The sequence below is a fragment of the Chelonia mydas genome, chromosome 9 (genome assembly GCF_015237465.2).
Source record: "Chelonia mydas isolate rCheMyd1 chromosome 9, rCheMyd1.pri.v2, whole genome shotgun sequence".
NCBI classification, from domain to species: Eukaryota; Metazoa; Chordata; order Testudines; family Cheloniidae; genus Chelonia; species Chelonia mydas.
The window spans coordinates 90502876-90508383 of NC_057855.1; the positions used below are offsets into that span (position 1 = coordinate 90502876).

A 5508-nucleotide genomic window follows, 5' to 3' on the forward strand; every position below is an offset into this window, starting at 1 on the left:
GCATAAGAGGCAGCATGGGGAAAGTGTGAAAATACTTGTTGGCAAATTTGACTAGATATTCTCCCAATGCTTCCCAGACCCAAGAGACAAGATGTTACTGTACCTATGGCTTTAAAAAAATTAAAATTAAATTAAAAAACACTCCTGCTGTTCTAGAGCAGGTATTGAATGAAAATTTTTTCTAGGAAACCCAACTCTTATTTGGAGAGGATTTTTTCCCGCTCCTAGACTTTCCTCCTCACTTTCTGTTTCAGAGTTTTCCTTTGTAGTCTGAACTCTACCTAACTTCTACCCCAATTTCAAAAGGACTACATTTGAAGAGTTAATTAGCCCTCCTGTAAGGCCACTTAAGGTGCAGACTACATATTCTTGTCATTGGACTCCAACAGTACTTTCTCTAACTGTTCACTCAACTGTTTCCCTCCTTCAAATTATGTTGAAAAAATTGCTTGGAGAGGTTGCCATGGAGGAGCCAACGATGTCTTTTAGCAATAGCATTAGAAGCCACATCTCACAAGACAGATTAAGGAATCAATGGAAGTATGTGCCATGACAGATGTAGCTGAAGTAAGATTTTTGCAGATTGACTTTTCTTTACTGTCTTGCTATATCTTTTGTCTTCATATCATCAAGAGTGAGCAGCATGCACGTCAGTGGTTCCCAATATTTTTTGTTGGTGGTGCTTCTCCTCCACCCTTGGGGAGGGACTGGTATATGTCCCCAGTGCCACATTGTGATAGTGCCATCTCTTTTTTCTGTCGCCTTTCTCTTGTACTCTTCTTTTTCTCTCTCCCCCCCCTTCCCCCCGCCCTTGTCATCCTCATGTTCTTTCCTTTGTTGCTCTTGCATTTTTCTGACTTGTCCCTTACATACCTCCTACCTTCATTTATTCCCTGGTAGCTCTGATTCCCTCACTCATTACCCAACTCAATTCAAAGGCACACATTGCTGGCATGGGGGAACATCCACTGGTGCCCACCAAAGTGGATGTGGGTACCACGCAAGCCCAGCAAACAAGGTTCGGGTGTGACAGGTTGCTATCTCAGTCTGAAGCCCTGTACAGTGAAATAAGCACAACAGAAGCAAAGAAAAAAGGAAACACAGACTGAGCAGCACATTTGCAGTGTGCACATGTAGTTAGGAATGATCTGCAGCTTTCCAAGCCAGACAGACCCTTTTCTCTCCTTTGCATCCCATTGAAGTAGTCTGTACCTCCCACCCCGCCACTCATGTTGCGAAAAACGGATGTAGTTGATGAAAATGTTTGAGGGGCAACAGATGCTGCTTCAAAGTTTCTTTTAAAAAAGTCTTCAGTCTGTCTTTCTGCTTGTTCTTTTTGAAAGATATTTCCTCAGGTCACAGTAGCTTTATTGCTAAAGATTTAACTGATGATTCCACCTATGAAATGGAAGTTATTTCTACTTTACATTTTGCTATACCTTATAAAAACTTCATTATGATGGTTGAAATGACATCCTATGTCCACGTTTTTCTCAATTCCCCATTGATAATGTTCTCAAACAATGGATATATTAGTGCGCCATTCTCTTTCACCTGTACTTTTTGTTCCCTTTAGTCCATTTTTCAGTCCTGTTATCCCCGGATTTATCCCTGGTTCCTATAAAAAACTAGCTAAAGGATGGGGAGATGCGGGGGTGAGGAGGATGTGAATCTTGCTCTCCATCAAATGTATGGTCATCTGGAAGAACCATTTCTTCAGGGGAATTATATTTTTAAACACCCTCTTAGCAATGTTACACCTCTCCAGAGTGCCTCCCCTCTAAGTGGGCAACTGATCATTTAGATAACCTGGCTAAAACATCAATCTCACTGGGTGGCGCCATCACTTTCAGGGAGACCCTAACTTTACCTGCTGCTCCCCCTTAGACTCTGTCAAGTCATTTTAGTTGCAAAAGCATGAACAGATCCACTTCAGTGCAAGGCTGAATGACTACAGTAAACTAAGCACTTCTGCTACAAATGGTGTTTATTTGGTTTTTGTGTTATAACTGGGCCTCTGGCAGCAATCCAACAGGTGGGGAGAGGCATCCCACAGTTGCCAGCAATGTTCTAGCATGTATTAATTTTAAAATGCCAAAATAAGAAGCAAAAAATAAGGAACTCAAACTGCTCCTCACCTCCTGGATGATGAGCAAGCTGAAATAACGGTAAACACATTTCTAATTTGATCTGCAGGTGTAAAAGGAAAAACTGAACTTACTCCACCTAACTGAACTAGCTGGAGGCAAAATTTCAGCTGGGGAGGTAAAGGGCTTTCCCCTCGGGAATCCTAAGAATGACAGTTCCAAACTGGCCTCTAGCATCTATTTTCTTTTCCATTCTCTTCTATATAGGTTCTTATACAGTACTCATCACTGTAGTGTCTGAGCAGTTTCCAGTAGCATATTAAGCAATGTGACTAACATCTGTCATGTGTTTGCTCTCTGATCCTCTCCCCAGGGGAGACATGTGTGCAGTAATGTTTTTTTTTGATGTATTATTTTCACACACAGCTATACATTTATGTTGAGAAGACAGTCTCTATGCAGAGGAAGTGGGCAACTGGGGCTGAAAAAGAAATTGTAATTTATAGAATTCCAATTCCATAACAATAAGCTATACGCCCTCTCACACACACAACATTTTAAAAAGACTGTTACACAGTGTGCAAGATTAATTTTGTCAAAGAGTTTAAGGGAATGTCATAATATATTATACAGCTATCACACACACCAGAAATGTACTCTACCAGACAAAAAAAAGTTACTGTAGAATTAGTTTGATCAAACTAGATGATGATAACATTTCACACAGGTCTGTTCTTTTTCTCTGAACTCTCTACTTTTGTCACTTGCAGGACATATATTGACAACACTAATCACATTACAGCTGTCTGCATCTATCAGCTTGGATATCTTCATCTGGAAACCTAGTTTGTTTTTACCACCAAACCATGGATTAAAACCAAATATTGTAGCAGTGTGTAATAAGTATGCTTTGTTTTTGTCCACTGATACAGTTCTCTGCCAGGAAAATTTTGTCCTTCAGACCTGGCTAATGACAAACAAGTATGACCATAACCATGGAACAAGCACTATTTCCTTATGGGTAAGTAAAGGATTCTGAACAGTAGACAATTATACCAAAGCCACAGTAGAGCCAAACCGTAGGAACCTATCGAGACATTTTCTGCCAGTCTGTTTTTTAACATAATATAACCTCGTTTATTAACTACACCAGTAAAGGGGCAGCAATCTTCAGACCAGACACAAAGAAAGACAAAATCCATTCAGTCATTTAACATTAAGCAACACATAACTACCGGTAATGTAGATCTAAAATTTGTCTTCCAAAAGCTCTAGAAGTATTTTTTGAGACCTACTAAGAACAAATGTGAGCTCTCCTCCTTAAAGGAAGCCCTACTCCCAGCACCATTAAAATGAACAAAAAAATCTTAAAAGGTCTCGCAATATGATCATTTGAAAAACAACGATGCAGATATTAAAACTGATTTACTTTTCTGATTTTATTCTAGCACTAACTCAGCCAAATGAACAGACTGCAAATATCACGTTTTTCCTACTTCACGTAGAAAAGACTGAAATCAAGAACAACTAACAGCAAATTAGCAAATTGCTAGCAAGAACTATTCTCATTAAGAATAAAATAAAAATATTTGCTCTGAAATTAAAAGACCTGCCCCACATTTTAATGTCATTGGAAAGGGAAACTTTTTTGGAGGGGGACGAATTAATCTACTTAATTCTTCAAGGGAGGGAGGTACTGTTAATGTGTCATGTATTTCAATGAAACATTTAACATCTCATTTTAAGTTACCAACATTCACGCCACCAGAACAGCTAGAAACAGAAGAAAAATCCCAAGGGAATGAATAATAATAGTAACAAAAACATACTCCTAAAGAGTCCCATGAAGCAGCATCTCCGTTTGAAGCCAAAGGTAATTTACATAGCACCCAAACCGAGAGCAACACTGGGGGATGGGAAATCTCTTCATGGCCTGATATCCTTCTCCAACACAACTTACAGCTTTTAAAAGGGTTTAAGATGGCAGGAAGGTAGGAGCCCAGGAAGTGTCTTGGGAAGCAAGGTGAGATGTGACTTGAGAGAAGGGAGAGGAAATGGCCTGAGAGTTAATGGTCACACCACGCGCTAAGGAAGTGAAATGATGTTCCGCGGGCTGGGGCTGACCTGGAGGGAGGGGCACGGGAAAGACAGGGGTGTCGGGCATGGTGATGGCTGGAAGAAGGGGTGCTATGTAGGATGGGGGGGGGCCCGCCTAGGAAGGAAAAGGGAAAGAGGGTGCCATGAGTGGAGGGGCGTGACTGGACGGCAGTGACCCAGCGGGTAAAGACTCTGAGGTGTGGGGGCTACCTTGGGGGAGGGACATATGGGGCAAGGCGCCTGGGGGAGGGGCATGGCAGGTGAGAGTGACCTAGGAGGCAAGGTGGGAGAGGTGTCCGGGAGGGTGGGGTGGGGGAAGGGGTTTGGCAGGAGAGCAGGGGAGGTGTATGGCGGGGGTCAGTGTGAGGGAGGAGTGTGGGGTGGGGCGGTGGGGGCGGACGAGGGGGATGGCGGGGTGGGGCCTTGGGGCGTGCCAGGGTGGAGCTATAGGGGTGCGGGTTGGCGTGGGGGAGGGGTACGTCGGGGGACTCTGGGGTGGGGGGTGCTGTGGGGACGGGGGGAGGAGTACTTCGCGCGGAGGGGGACCCAGGCCGGGCTCCTGTTCCGCAGCCCCGGGGTCAGCAGGAGCCGCCCGTTGCCCTGTGGGAGGCCGGGGCCACTCACCGCGCTCCAGTCGCCGTTTCCCCCCTGCCGTGGGCCCGAGTCCCGCTTCCGCGCCGAGCGTACCCCTCACGGCACGGGCCAACTTCGCCCTGTCACGTGACAGGGCCGGAGCGGAGCCCCCCCGTCTCAGGGTTTGGCTGAAGGGGCTTGGCCGAGCTGGGCCGCGCGGCCTGCCGGGAGCTGTAGTTTGCTTGGGCGGGGACGGGCCGCGGGGCCTGCCGGGAGCTGTAGTTTGCGTGGGCAGGGACGGGCCGCGGGGCCTGTCGGGAGCTGTAGTTTGCTTGTGCTGACAGCGCCGGTCTCCGGTCCGTACCACAACGACTGACTCTAAAGAGAGCCAGGAGGAGAAAGTGGCCGGGCGGGGGCAGCATGGGAAGGGAGACCCATGAACCCCTGCAGGACAACAGCTCCCCCTTTCTCAACCCATGGAACAAACTGCCTCACCTCAGCCCTCAGGAGGCTACGGCCTAGACAGCGCAGCGCCCACACACACACTCTCTCTCTCTCTCCCCCCCCCCCCCCCCCCCCCCCCCCCACTAGGCTGTTGCCCTCAATCTATTCCATTCTGTAACCTCCCAATAAACAGGGACAAGTTCTGTGGGGGGGCCTGTTGCTGCCTATCTTGCCTAAATAGAGGTGGGTGAAGCCCTGTGAAATCTGGTCCAAAGCCCCAAGCTGAGAACCCATGAACTAAGGCTGG

At 46.3% G+C, this 5508-nt stretch overlaps 1 protein-coding gene across 4 annotated transcripts in view; it reads right to left on the bottom strand.

Annotated features, from left to right (window-relative positions):
- The window catches only part of MTM1 (myotubularin 1), a 70346-nt gene extending 65209 nt beyond the window's left edge, over positions 1 to 5137 (bottom strand). For 2 of the 4 annotated variants that reach the window (XM_043521714.1, XM_037908613.2), the window contains exon 1: positions 4809 to 4976. The gene's annotated coding sequence lies outside the window, so the exon portion shown is untranslated. Of the gene's footprint in view, positions 1 to 4808 lie in introns of all 4 variants that reach the window. The other 2 variants (XM_037908612.2, XM_043521715.1) reach the window with 2 other exon arrangements.
- Positions 5138 to 5508: the final 371 nt, after the last annotated feature.